The sequence below is a fragment of the Coloeus monedula genome, assembly GCF_965178545.1.
Source record: "Coloeus monedula genome assembly, chromosome: 16".
Classification (NCBI taxonomy): domain Eukaryota; kingdom Metazoa; phylum Chordata; class Aves; order Passeriformes; family Corvidae; genus Coloeus; species Coloeus monedula.
In genome coordinates this window covers 16714264-16729237 of record NC_138796.1, presented here as the reverse complement: position 1 = coordinate 16729237, position 14974 = coordinate 16714264, and the positions used below count along the sequence as shown (strand labels likewise).

Genomic DNA, 14974 nt, shown 5'->3' with positions numbered 1-14974 from the left:
TATATATATATGTAAGTATATACATCTATATAAATGGTATTATTATCCAGACACCTGTATTTTTGCTAAATGCTATTATAAAACCTTCTTGTTCGGCCAAAAGAATTCCTTTCAGGATCTGGTTCATAGTGTACTGGGTTTAGCTGGGAAAGAGTTTGTTTTGTGCACAGCAGCTGGTACAGTGCTATGCTCAGGCTGGTGAGGAGAACAGTGCTGGTCACACAGCTACACTTTCTTTAGCTGACCAGAGACGCCCCATGCCATCTGGCATCATGTTCTGCAAGTAAGTTGAGGAGGAGGTTTTTCCAAGGTAACCATGGTGATCATTGCCTGGATCGACATCAGTCTGTTGATGGTTAGTGATTGCTTGTGCATTAGTTGGTGGGATTTTTCCCTTCATTTTTGTTCCCTTTCACTTATTTATATGTCTGTATCTCAACCTACAAGGCTTTGTGGGTTTTTTCCTCGCTTTTGCCCTGTTGCCCTTCCAATGCTCTTCCCCGTCATCCTGGGGGAAGTGAGTGAGCAGGTGGGTGGGGGCTCACCTGCTCACAGTCTGCCCAGCACAGCTGGGTAAGGACATGGGTTGGCAGCATGAAGCATCCTCCTCACATAAGGCAATAACACTATTTCAGCATCCTCCACACCGGCAGTCCAAGGAAGGGCGAAGTCATAGGGCAGGGCAAAATAAAAACTTCTACATGGCAGCATAAGTGATATCTAAAGCAACAGCATTTATAAATACAGACTTTGAGGATACCTTGTAGACTGACTTTTCATAAGTCAGATGCTCCTAAAATTATTCTTGAACTATTTTCAATAGACTTGTTGTTGAAAAACTTTTGTTTAACATCACATTCCTACATTCCCAATGAATCTTTGATCCACTGACACAGGAATGGGAAGAAGCTCCTGAGTTCCCAAATCCTGCTGCCAGCCATGAAGGACAGACTGCCATGTCACAATCTTGCTCATGTATTTCCCAAGTTCTGTTTAAGACCAGGTAATGCACAGGCCTGCACAGGTGCCATTGAGGGGTTTGCCTTATTGATGGCTCTTTATTCCTCATTTGGCTAGGAAATACTCTTCAAATGGAAAGAGAAATATACTTACCCTTTCAATGATACATGGGCTTGGGGTGTTGGGTGTGTTGTTTTTCCTTGTCATTGGCCAAGACCCTGCTCCTGTGATAATGAGGATCCTCTAACACTTGGCTGGTTTCTATCGATCCGTTCATGCAATGCTCCCTCCTCCCTTCAGAGACTGCTCTTCCCCGTGTTTTATATAAGACACTTCCAGTAACACACCTCTAGAGATGCCTTTTTCCCCCAGAACATTGTATTTTGGACTCCTGACCAGTTTATGATGTATTACAAACCAGTTTCTTCTGTACTGTTCCTTTCATGTGGACAGTCTCATTCTTGTTATGAAATTCCCCCTCTCTGACCGAGGTCAGTTCCTCCAATTTATCTCGCTGTTTTGGCTCCTTTCTCCTCAGCGTCCCCCCAGCCCCTTCCTGCCGTGGCTCAGCCCTGGGGGAGGCCTTGCCCAGGCTCCTGGAGTGGGGTGGGCTAGGGCAGCAGTTCAGCCATGGCAGCAGCGGAGCGGGGCAAGCATGGAGGGCAGTGGGAGGCTCTGGGTCAGGCTGGGCCCCCCACACCCAAGGCCCAGCTGGGGCTTGGCAGGACCTGTGGGACGGCTGTGATGGGAGGGTGAGGAGGGTCCGCTCTGCCTCAGCCTCTTACAGGTTCATCACGCTGCTCTTCAGTTGCCTTCTCACCTTTGGCTCCTACTTCTGCTTCGACATCCCCAGCATCCTGCAGCAGCAGTTCCAGGGTGTGAGTGCTGGGGATCGGAGCCAGGGGTACCAGCTGGGCCTCTGTCCATGCAAAAAGGGGCTGAACCAGCAAGACTGTTATATATCAATTATTGAGAGCTGGCTTTCGCCGTATGTTGCATGAATTATGGGTTATGAGTTATATTATGAGTTGTGATGTTGGATATTATGATATTTTCCCAGGGGAAATATCAAGGTGCTAGGATATGTTGAAATGTTTAATGTTGCTGGGGTGGTTTGGTTGTTAGGGTTGGTTTTACGGGGCTGTATGATCTGTATGTTGTAATACCAGTTCCGTGGGGTTTGCAAGGGGCCAGGCTGTTGCCAGCCAGACTTAAAAGGCACCGCCATAAAAGGAATAACCAAGGAAAAAGCACTCCAACCAATGAGGACCCTAAAGGCCACAGCAACAGAAAAGAGCGGGCTCCCAAAAGATTGACAAGGGGGCGGGGCTATGCAAAACTGTAAATAACTACGCATTAGGCTGATGCAATCACAGGGGTCTAAAAGGCAGGATTGCCATTTTGTGGGCAAGCCTCTGGCATCCAGCGATGTTCCCAGGGATGTCCTCTTTTGCTTTGGCATTTTTACTGAGTTCTCAATAAATTTTAATAACTCATTTCCATATCAGATCTGGGTCGTTTATAACAAGATGGAGGTGTTGGTCACCAGTGGAGTTCCCAAACCTTTCCCTGTGGTGTCACTACCGGAGTCATGCTCCAGGGTCTTACCTCCCAGATGCTGGGGGTGAGCGGTTGTTACTGGCATATCCACTGTGGACATGCAGAAGCTGGGGCAAGCCATGAAGGGTTTGGACTTTCTCTTGAATCAGAGGAGGAGGGGGAAGCAGAGGTTAAATGATTTGCTAAGAAGCTGTTTGTTAAAAACAACACATACAGCTTGCTCAACACTTATTGTGCCTACCAAAGCAGGATGAGAAGATAGAAGAGTATTGATAAAGGGAAGGAATCTTGACCAAAGATCCTGTTTTCAACCTAAAACTAACTTAAACCAGCCTTGAAGTTTGGACTTGGGCCAGGGACATAAAGAGCATGTGCAGGGAAGCAAGGTGAAGAGTTCAGAATGAGGAAGACCCTTTACTTCATCTCAGCGCCCCCTGCCCATGACCACCAGACAACACTGTGCAAGCTCAACGCGGATGTAAATGACTTTGGGGCTCATTGTAATACGAGGCGAGGCTGGGCAGGGCCAGGTAATGAATATGCATAGGTGTACTGGGAAACTTAATGAATATGGAACTTGAAACCCAATATACACCAAGCTGAATGGAGCTGTCAGCACGCATGACCTTGGAGGAATTATCCCCCATGCTGGAATAAACATACCTACTTTACTACTTATTCCAGTAGTGGAGTCTTTTCCACATGTCACTCTGCTGCCGGGATAACTGGGAATGTAACACTTGCCCTTGCTCGATGGTGTTGGCTCCCTGTCACCGCACTAACGAAGGCCGGTCAGGACTTCACACCCCTGCACGTAGGAGATCCATAGCACTGACCATCAGTTCCGGCCCTGGGCTGGGAGACAGCGGAAGTAGGGCACGAGGAAAGTTTTTCTCAGTCTCCAGATCCAAACTTTCTGGCACTGCAGGCATCACTTCACATGTTTGCTGGCCCAAAGACAGAACCGTGCAGGGGGGTCAGAGGAGGACTCTCTCTTCTAAAAACTAGTCACAGTCTCAGATTATGGAAAATGCTATTGTTCAGGGTTGAGACTGACATCCCAGCATATTGCTGGGATTTCTCCAGAGATGCCAGAGTGCCAAAGCTTAATTTCTGAACGCTTGACAAATTCTTACTTGACTAATTTTCCTGTCATGTCTGCATTTATTTCCATGTCTCCTGAGAGGATTTGCCTTGCATGTGCTGTCTGCTGGCAGGTCAGTGCGTGTACGTGGAGAGTCACCACCCTGTTCTCTGTGTGCCTCAGTAGCCAGGGAGGAATAACTAGAGCTTGCAAGTTGGTTGTTTTTTTTTTTTTTTTTAATTTGAATGCAGTCAGTCCCTAACATTCACACAGTGAACTCTGGGCTAAATTGGGTGCAGTTTGTTATTGCAAACACAAGCATGCCCACCCCCAAAAAATAGGTCAGTATTATGTCACATTTTGTAACCTAGGTAAGTTTGTAAGGTAGTGAAAGTAAACCATATTTTTCTGTTATTTGTACTATGCAGAGTTTCTATCTGTTGACACTTTTGATATATTTTTACTCTAGTGAATTTAGCCTCTCCCTGTCTCACACCAGTGATACCAAAGCAGTTGGAGCAGCTGAGATGAGGGCTTGCAGTGAAACACTTCATTCTAGAGAGCTGCTTCCCTGCATCATCAGATATTTCTGCTGCAGCAGGTCTGAGGGGTTGTGACACTGTACAATGGCCATATAAAAATCATGTGATTAAAATCACATATCTCTTGTGGTTATTCGAGGTGTTTAGCTTGTACCTGCTGATGTGAAGACCCAGGACTCATTTTCTAATGCAGATGGATTTTCAGAAGCTGGAAGATCCTAGTGGGGGTTTCCTGATCATATGGTGTTGAGGAGATGTTGCTTTTCAGTAGCTGTGCTGGTTTTGCACGGCTGGTTTTTGGTAGCAGGGGGGCCACAGAGGTGGCTTCTGTGAGAAGCTGCTGGAAGCTTCCACCATGTCCAGCAGTCAGTCCCTGATGGCTCTGAAGATGGACATGCTGCTGGCCAAGGCTGGGCCAGGTAGAGATGATGGTAACACCTCTGTGCTAACGAAGGAGGGGGAGGAGGTGCTCCAGGTGCCGGAGCCGAGATTCCTCTGCAGGCTGTGGTGAAGAACATGGGGAAGCAGCTGTGCCCCTGCAGCCCCTGGGGATCCCCGGGGAATGCAGAGATCCCCCCACAGCCCCTGGGGATCCCCGGGGGATGCAGAGATCCACCCGCAGCCCCTGGGGATCCACGGGGGATGCAGAGATCCACCCGCAGCCCCTGGGGATCCATGGGGGATGCAGAGATCCACCCGCAGCCCCTGGGGATCCACGGGGGATGCAGAGATCTACCCGCAGCCCTGGGGATCCATGGGGGATGCAGAGATCCACCCGCAGCCCTGGGGATCCATGGGGGATGCAGAGATCCACCTGCAGCCCCTGGGGGAGGTGCCCACGCCGGAGCGGGCGGATGCCTGCAGGAGGCTGGGATCCAGGGGCAGAGCCGGTGCAGAGAGAGGGCCCTGCTCCCAGGCTGGAGCAGCCCGGCCTCGGAGGACTGCACCCCGTGGAAGAGTGACCCACCCATGGTGCAGCACTTTTGGAGGACTGTTTGCCCGTGGGAGGGACTCACGGTGCAGGTCGCAGGGAGCTGCTGCTCGTGAGATGGCAACTCTCACGTTGGAGTTCACGGAGAACTGTCTCCCGTGGGAAGGGACCCCACGGTGCAGCAGGGGAAGGACTCCTCTCCCTGAGCAGCGGAACAAACCCTCGGGTGACGAACTGACCAAACCCCCCACCCGCTGTCAGTGGGAAGGAGGGAGGGGTTGGAGGGGGAAAAGGTGTTTTAAGGGCTTATTTCACTTCTCATTATCCTCCTCTGATTTTGTTAGTAATAAATTTACTTTGTACCTCTAAGTTGAGCCTGTTTTGCCTTTGGAGTGTTCTTTCCCAGTCCTTATCTCAACTCATGAAGCCTTCGTTAAATTTTTCTCACCTCTGCCCAGCTGTGGCAGGGGAGGGTGAGTGAGCAACTTTCATGGGTGCCTGGTATTTGGTCAGTGTCAAACCACGACAGTAGCAATATTATTCAATCATGCCAGGTCTATCAGTTTTCTACTCTTCAACAAATGCTTTAGAACTATGAATTAATACAGACTAACACTAAGTTTCGTATTTACATGTTGCATAAGACTTCAGACTATGGAATGAGGAGTCAGATCAAGGTGAACTATAGCCAAGAAACTAAGGGATCAGATAAAGCTGATGGTGCAGTCTCCTGGCTTTTCTTCTGGACTGAAATGTGTATAAATGCGCTGAGCTCTTGCTGCTACTGCCACAGGAAGGGAAAGGGAAGCCGTGCTGTGCCAGTGGCCAGTCATTTCCCATTTGACAAGGGCTGGCTGTGTGGGAGAAGACATAAGTCCCCTAATGGCTGGCTGGTCATGGAATTGGGAACTGAGCAGAAGAAATAGAAATCATTTTTAAAGGCATGCATGAGCTTTTGTCTGTATCTGCACCTCACAAAGGCTCTGTGACTTGTACAGAACTTGACCTGCCCCAATGGAACTCACCATAACAGCACCAGGCATAACAGCACACCGGAGTGTGGGGAAGGCTTGGGAATGACTCCAGCTCAGTACAACCTGCTGTATGCAATCTATGCTTGGACGTGAGTCACTTTGCTCTAGCTTTGGGGGTGGGGTGTTTTGGTAGTTGCTTCCAGGCAGTGAGATGCACATTTCTGTTCTAGTTTTCTCCCAGAAATGCAGTAGTGGTCATTCTGGCTAGATTCCTGATGGATAAACTGGGAAATTGCTGTAAGTTCTGGGGTTCAAAGAATTTATTCCTGTACTGAAGTGGAATTTCAGGCTGCGCTTTCAATGCAAAGGGATGATTAAAGGTCCCACTGTAGTAACACCACAGAGTGGTGGAGAGTAGGGACAGCTTGTGTGTGGGTGTGTGATGGTCAGCTGAGCAACTGAGACATTCATGCTTTGACCACTGACTTAACCTGAATTGACACAGCGCAGCAGTAAACACACTTTTCTCTGACATAGACATGACAGAGAATAGTATTACATGTTTTTGATGGGACAAAGTGAGAAAGCAGGGTTCTGTTCCCAGCTCTGGCATTTGCTCTGGTGTGTGCTGAAAGCAGTCCTAGCAAATGCAGTCATGCTCTGTATCACAGAGGTCAATGTCTTAGAGAGGGGAGAGAGGCACAGAGAAGATCATGTCCTCTAGGTCACAGTCTGCAATGGAGCTCAGGGCAAGGTCAGAGATTATAGAGTTCAGAGTCCTCTTCAGAGTCCCCTGCCACTTGCTCTGCCTCTCTAACCTCCCACCATGATAATATCATAATTTTTTTGAGGATTGCCAAGTCATTTTATAGAGACCAGTCTTTACAAAATTGAAAATGGAGAGTAAACTGATAACATTTACCGGTGTGTTTTGAGGTTGTTCTTTAGCTTTTTGACACAGAATGCTTTTGTCCTGATTTCAGCATGTCTTTTGAGGTTTGTGCACTTTTTCTGTTTCTCCCTAGTTGGTGTTTTTGTTTTCTTTCTTCTCACTGTGCTGGGATCATCCATCTTTGCTTTAGGCTCATACTACAATGGCTCGCCGTATCTCCTCCCAATGATGACAGGAAGACTGCTCTTTGGCTCTGGGAATGGGTCACTGACTAATTCACATTTACATATTTTCATATTCTCATATTTACATCTCACCAAAGGGTCATGATACATTTTTGCTGCCTAGACCCTTTTCCTACCAGTCAGCTTCACCTGCTCTTCCCCAGGGACTTGTGTTGCCAGCAGAACACTGTTCCTTGATTTAATGTGTGATGAAATGTTTAAGAAGTCTTCCCCTCTAAAACACTGTCCTTCTCTCAAGGGTGGGGATTGACATGTGATTTCTCTGCTTTTGGAGTTGTTTTTCCTTGCCTTATAGGAGCGATAAGTTCACCTCCCATGCCCCTGCATGATTTAGTACATTCTAAAATGGACTATGAGGCTGGCACATACCTCCTCTGGCACAGGTATCCTCTTGGCGTGCGTAGAGCATCCCCCAGCCTGAGCTCTCTAGCTTAAGAGAGCTGTGGCTTCTGTGCCATGCTCTTGGTCAAGCCTGTCTGTTCAAGAGAGGATTTTTCTCTTCTCCAAGTTGTGCAGACTCGTATCACAGCCTTCAGGTTCAAGGGGAAGGAGCTGGCACTGGCATTTGGACTGACTCTTTCTCCCATCTTGGGAGTGTCCTCAATTTTTTCTTCACCCAATAGTTTGAGACAAAGTTTGGAATGCAGTGGACATTCTGGGGAGGTGAGTTTCTTTGGTGTTTTTTAGACCCAGGCCAGCCTGTTTTGTCCAATGATTAAAAGAACGTGAAACAGGTAGTGAGGTAAGCAAGAAGTGGCACATGATTTTCCAGTTTTTCCTGTTGCTTTCTGTGTGCAATGAGTGTTTCTGCACTGATGCCAAAAAACCCTCTCTAACTCCCTAGTGTCAGCCCGACAGTTTTGTTTTCTGGACATATTTTAACATCTGCAATCACAGTCAGTCAGTACTTCATATAGACATACTCCCATGGAATAGAAACTTCAGAGTGAAAGAGACAGGAATGAAAAGTGTTTGTTATTCTGTACTTTGGCCAGCAGAACATGCTGATTCTGCAGCAGTGTCTGTACTGGTCCCAGCAGAAGATGCCTTGCACGTGGCTGATTGAAAACATGGTTAAATTACTGTGAGAAGCAGAACCTGAACTGCACTTTTCTTAGCGTGAATCTATTCCAGGGCTTGTATTTTTAGAAGATTTGAGCTTCTCTCCTCTTTTTGGTGCAGTAAGATGAGATCTCTCTCTAGTGGAAGGAGGGGCTTAAATGGCACATGGATACTCTGCTGGAATGGTGAGGTTAGGGAGACTTGCTTCAGAGCCCTCTGTGTACAAAGACTCAGTGATTATAGAAAAGTGTTATTTACCAAACAACAAGGCAGTATGGGCCATCACCCACTGAAAAGAGGATGCATGTGTGTGATAAATCTCTTGCAGAAATTGAAACCCACTAGTGTCCTCTGATTCCAGCTCTCAGAGAGAAAGCTCTGGTGGGCATGGGGTGTCACATCCTGTCTGACATTTAGTTTTGTGCTCAGGCAGCATTTGCAAGCACAGTACAGTGACTTCTGTAGCCCATGAAGGGGTCAATGCATCAGACAAAGTGTGCATGCATCTCAGAAGCAGTTTTGGCTCTTTGGAAAAACAAAATGGGTACAGAACTCTTTCTGAGAAGGATATCTGCAGCAGATGTCCATTGCCAAACTTGCTTTGGCGTATGCAGCAAAACCAGTCTCACTACTCTGGAGCTGCCTGTGCTCACAGGTCAGATTGCTGTGGTAACTGGAGCAGGTCACACCAATGAAGTGGTACAGCCTCTTCATTGTTCAGCCCTGAAATGCCACCCCTGTTCTGGGGACCAGGGAAGTTTCCCAGTGTCTGCCTTGCTTTTACCTTGGGTGTATTGCAGAGGACTGCTGCAGGTCAGGAACATTCTAGCCACAGGCCAGCTGAGCTCTGCCTGAGAGACTAAAGTGGCTTTAGCCTCATCGGCCTCAGGCAGTCCTGCAGCCATGGGAGCTCAGTGGGCAGAGCTCAGGGATTGTGACAGGGTGGTGCAAGGTGAAGGGTACTACTCTATGTTTTAAGAGAAGCCACACTTAGGAGTCATGGAGAATTAAGCATTTTACATGCAGTGGGTTTTGTCATTCAGTGCTCTCCACTCTGAGGAATTTCTAACACCTCTTGTTTTTCCCAGGGAGCCTGCTCTGTGTGCTGGGGTTTGTTTCAACCCTCACAGTCAGTGTACTTGATAAAGTGGGCATGAGGCAGCTGGGCTTGGATGGTATTATCCAGCAAGAATAAAAAAAAAGTGGTACGTGGTGCTTTTCCATCCTGGAAATCCCAGGTGCAGGAACACTGTCTTCGGAGTGCAGGGAAGGCTGCAGCAACAGGAGCCAGTCCTGGCCAGGAGAGGGCATTCCCACCCCTCGGTTCAACACTGCAGAGCAGTGCTGAGCAGATCACATCTGTGAGCCAGCAGCCAGGAGTTCCCTGCCTAGAGCCTTCCAGAGAGCCGAGGTAGCACTTGGAATAGCAGTAGCTTTCTGAGCCAGTTACTTCCTGACTGTAGGTGGCTCAGGGGAGCATTCTGTGCACAAAACTAGCTGGTAGAATCCCTCTGAACTGCTTTCAGGATCCAGGATAGCAAATAGCTAATCTGGGCAGTACTGAACTCTCTCTTGCCAGCCCTTATCTTCAATTCCTGCTTGCATTCTGCTGTCCAGGAACAAGCATTACAAGCAACTTTGGTCTGCAATTTTTATGTCACTTTGATTAGATGGCTTCCTTCTCATGACAGTACTCTCAACCAGTTTCTGCAGCTGTGTTGTGACTCCTGTTTATAGTGTACCTTTCTGTTGTGTTTCACTTAAGGATGTGCAGTGGACTCTTAACAGAGCCTGCTCAAAACAATCTCTTGCAGCCAGAACCTTTATAAAAATAAGAAAGTTTTTTTTTTTGTTTTCTTTACTGGATAGTGTTAAAGAAGGAATGTTTTAGAGTCAGCACATCCCAAATTTCACTTAGAGGTGCATGAGCTGCCTTTCAGTTCCCTTTTACTTGCCATTACTTCTTAAATCTCTTGTGCCCTTCAGTGGCTTGCAGAAAGTGACTCTGGTGTGAAGCTGGGCTGTTTTCCTCAGGAGTGAGGGCACATCTTGTCTTTCAGACAGATTCAGGACATCCAGCACCCTCCCCTTCGCTGCTGGCTCCTGGTCCTCACCATCATGTTCTTCTACGACGGAGTCTTCCCCTTTGTGGCAGACACCAGGTGTTCTATGGCTGTGGCCTCCTGACCGACATGAGCCGACAAAGCCTTGCAGGCCTTGATTTTGGGCAGACTGGGAAATACAGGGGTAATGGGCTTGCTCCTTCCACTCATGAAATGTGGAGAAACATGCCTTTAACACCTAAAGGTTTGAGAGTTCTTTGACCTTTCTTTCCCTTCAAAGATGAGAGAAGCTTCTGGAAGACAGCAAAAATACCTTAAAGGAAAATGATTCATTCAGTATTTAAAGCTTCAAACACTGCCAAAGTAGGATCAGAAGGATTTGGGAGAATGGGAAGAAATACTCCATTTAAAAAACAGCCCATAGACATTTCACCTTGTGATAGACCAGCACAGTGGGTGTCTCCTGAGCTGGGTGGGGTGTCAGCTTCACAAGCCTGGGGCAGCTCTGTCCTGCAGCTGCTGCACTCTGCTGTGTCTGGAACATAACTGGGCTTACTCAGCCTGGGTTTGTATCTGGTGGAAGCCTTTGTATCTGGTGAAGGCTTCACACTTTTTAATGCCTGCCTTTGCTTAAAAGAAAGCAACCTAGCCATCTAATTTGAGACTCCTGCTTCTGTCTTGGGGCTCTACCACAGACTTGTTTTGCTGCTTTGTTCCCGTTTGTGGATGATGTGGCTTCTGTCACATAATGAGCATGAACTTTTATATTAGGTACGGCCTGCAGTAAAAGAAATAAAATTATTTTGGTAGTATTTCATTAGTGATGCGTAGGAAGCCACTGTGAAATCAGGAGGGAAGAAATGTCATCAACATGACAACTGATGGGAAGTAGCCATACAGGTAGCCAAATCTAAGTAGCTACAAGATCTCTAAAAAAACCTTTGTGAAAGCTGTTACACTGAATGACTGTAAATTCTATAAAGAATTAGAGGAAGTTTAATGAAACTTCTGCATGTCCCTAACAAAGGTGAAAGGCTGGTTCTGACAATGGGTGTTTTTTGCTATAACCAGGTCTCCTTAAAAGAATTTCCCTGGGACAATTCCTAGTATTTCTCAAGTGTAGATATTCAACATAAATGCTGATCTTTGCTGCTGGATTATTTTTAGACCATTGTCCTGCCCTCAGCATTCACCCCCTTGAACTAATAAGGCTTTTTGCTTCTTAAAAGAGGATGTCAAAACTTCATCCATGTGGTTTGGACAGGTGACAGCACATTGCTGCTGTGAGCTATGTTGATGGAAGGAAACACATGTTCCACTTGAATCTGCAGTTTCACTCTGCACTTGAAAAAGTGTCTCAAAAGTGTCTGAAAATACCAGCTCCTCTGGTACCAATTAAAAAGAAAATAAACCACCAAAGGCTTGGCACTACAAACCAGATGGAATCAAGCTTGTTTACAAGTCCTCTCATTCAAACCCTTCCTGCCCATATGCTTGTGCTCAAACTTACTTTCTATCAAAATAACCAGATCAAGAATACTAATTATGGTTTTTTCTTGGCTTCATTTTATTTTTAGCAATTTTATCCAGGATAAATATTCTGGTTACAATCAGCAGGCAGCCACTCATATTTCTGGGGCAGTGTACGACAACTCCCTCATTCTCTCCACAGCAGTTGGCATATTAATTGTGAATACCCAAAACATGGAAGCACTCTTGTTCCGTAACTTGTTCCAAATTTTTTGAAATGTCTGCTACAGCCCCCTCAAACAGAATTTCACCTGTTGCGGCTGAATGAGGAGTCCTTCATATCCTTGCAAACGGTGAGATGCGCCTTACCCTGACTTAAATTACAAGAAGTAACATTCCCCCATTTTTACCTCTGTCCTGTAATTGTGCTATGGTAGCATCAACCCATGGTACATGGCTGTGTGTTCTGGGAAGTCTGAGACTGGAACAGAAAGAACTGGGATAAGCTTTGCAAGTAGATGGGAAAGGACAATCTGCATGCAATCAGGCCCTGTTTTGTCTAACAGCTTCCATTCCTTATTTCCATAATTGTTGTGATATAATGCTGTTTTCCCTCCCGCTTTGTAAAAGCCTGGGGTTTTGCCTGAGTACCAGACACCTAGTAACATTTCAGTCTCAGTTCAGAGTATGCAAGAGGTAGAACAGCTGGTCTGCTACACTGCCAACAGCCAGGAAATGCCATGTCACTGCCACTCCTGCCAGCCCACTTTGTGCAGCCCCATGTGCCACTAGGACCCATGGGAAGCAGGATACCCTGGAAGAGCCTTTCTGTTTGTTCCCTTCACCTGGACTACGCTGGACTGAGAGGTGTCCTTGCTGTTGGCTGTGCCATGCTGACTCTGCCAGTCTTTGCTCTCCTGGCATTCACATCTGTGCCTCCACTGGTCTCTACCATCTGGCTGCGGATCACTTACTCCTTCGCTGCTGTGAGTTCTCAACGGTAGCTGGGGGTATTGTGGCTACACTCCTACATCTAGATGGCGTATTACTGCTGCCCTGCTGAGCAGGTTTCACAGCCACAGGTTGAAGTCATTGGCTCTGCAAACCTGTAGTCTTTGCTTAGTAACAAATAACCCTAAAGAATCAACATGGAGCAGAAGGCAGAGCACAGCGAGGAAGCACTCAATACAGTGCAAAGCATTAACCTCACTATGCTTGCTTGGTGCTCTTTTACCTTGATGGTAACACCTGGATCTCCTATGAGTCTCATTAGTTAAATCACCAGGTCTGACTCCCATTCTGAAATATGAATCAGGTTATTTCAGTTTCAGATAACCTGTGCTGTCTGTGCTGTCTGAAGCTGCTTGGAAAGGATGTCTAGAATCAGCCACTAGGCTGGAGGGACAGACACCAGATTTCTTGACAAGCAAGTATAAAGGTTTACTTAGTGGGAATAATTCCTTTTTGAATGAATGTCCACCTAGCATCTTTAAATAGGCTCTGAGTTTGTGTTCTCATTGCTCTCCCCAGGCTAGTATGTGGCCATCTATACCGCTTGTGGTCCCCCAAGTGACTTTAGGGACAGCGATGGGGCTGGCAACTTCTGTACAGATGGCTGGTGCTGGCCTTTCAAATCTGATTGTTGGACACATTCTGGGAACAAAGTCCAGGTAAGAATTCTTTATCTTTTTTTTTTTTTTAAATAAGCAGAGAGGTCACCAGTGCTTTAGTGGAGCAGTGTGAACAGGAATCAGGGGATTTGCAACCTGATGCTGCAGGCAACTAGAGAAATGCCTTAAGTATCTTTAAGTAACTGGTTGTTCTCTCCTGTTTTGGCTTTCTAGTGAATTAAAGATCCCTCTGTGGTGCTAGCAACAGATGATGATCTTTATGCTGGCTAATGCTGTCGCATGCATCATTGCCTCGGTTAGCCTCAGTGTTGTGGACAATTATCAGGTATGTGTGATAAAAGGTGAAGAATAACTCTGTATCACTGAGCTCCTTTTAACAAAGTAATAGCTGTTGGGTGTGTATGTGAATGACTCTCAAAAGGGGACTGCATAAAAGGAGAACCCTCTGCTCCATACCGATACATCACAGTTTTTCCTGCTACCAAGCCATTGGTGGCTCTATGTTTTCTGCAGGACAGTGAGGGCAAGGGCCAGGACCCAACTGTGGCAATGTGTATGTACAGGAAAAACAGTGTCCTTTTGTCACCAATTGCTGCCTTGATTTTCCAGGATGGGATCCTGGACAGAACCAGAAAGGGAGCACCTGTGGGGCAGGACAGAGACCCTGCAGATGCAGCACAGCTCCTTGATGATGACACAGGAACTGAAGACTCTGTCAGCTGAACCTTGGCAGGGAGAGAACAATTGCACTGCCAGACACACCACTGATCACTTCTGCTGAAAGTGTTTTAGTCTGTGTACTTTAAACATCTTTAAAGGGAATCTTGAAGGCAATTGTCTACAGACTGGGAATCTTTCTGCTTTCTTAGGCGTGGCACAGGGGTCTCCTCTGTGGTTCTTGGGCATTGTCCAACACCCACACACCTGCATGGGGCACTTTAAGGTCTGCACTGCAGTCAGTGAAGCTCACCTAGCTACCCTTGTTCATGAGCCATTAGACAGCTGCTTGTCAACCTTGCAGCACAACTGCCTGTGAAGGTGTGCCTGGCCACTCTGCCACCAGAATCCTGCACAACAGCACTTGCTAGCACCCAGCAGGCCTGCTGTTTCACTCAGTGCTCTAGATAAGCCTCTTCCACAGATCTTGTGCCCATGCAAGTGACATCATCATTATTCTTTAGGCAGGAGTCTGAAACTGATGACCTTTTGCACACAAGCTAGCTTAACTGCTTATTACTTTACTAGAAATGCTTCTGTAAGCTGTGCATATTCATTGCCCTTCAAAAGCATAAAAGGTTTTGATCTGGAATTCTGTCCTTTGTACCCCAGTGCTCTTAGTCAGGAAGGCTAGAGGCTTATTTTACTCAGCCAGCTGCCCTCTGCACTGGGCAAATGTTCACAGGGTTTTCAAAAGCACAAAGGAGGCTTTAAGAATGAAGTAAACTCAAACAGCCAAGTATGAGAAATGCTGAAGTGAATGACACATGTAAATTACTACAGATTCTTAAGAGAAAGAGCAGTTGTGCTCAAGTTGCATTTAATATAAACAGTTCCAGATTG

The 14974-nt window shown here is 46.7% G+C and overlaps 1 pseudogene across 1 annotated transcript; it reads left to right on the top strand.

Moving 5' to 3' along the window:
* The first annotated feature begins 316 nt into the window (after positions 1-316).
* Positions 317-14743, top strand: LOC309579091 (lysosomal dipeptide transporter MFSD1-like; annotated as a pseudogene). Its single transcript has 13 exons — positions 317-355; positions 1686-1838; positions 6076-6200; positions 6293-6348; positions 7077-7217; positions 7697-7851; positions 9339-9455; positions 10311-10412; positions 11891-12002; positions 12632-12769; positions 13314-13453; positions 13628-13739; positions 14024-14743. The product of its transcript is annotated as a lysosomal dipeptide transporter MFSD1-like (transcript).
* Positions 14744-14974: the final 231 nt, after the last annotated feature.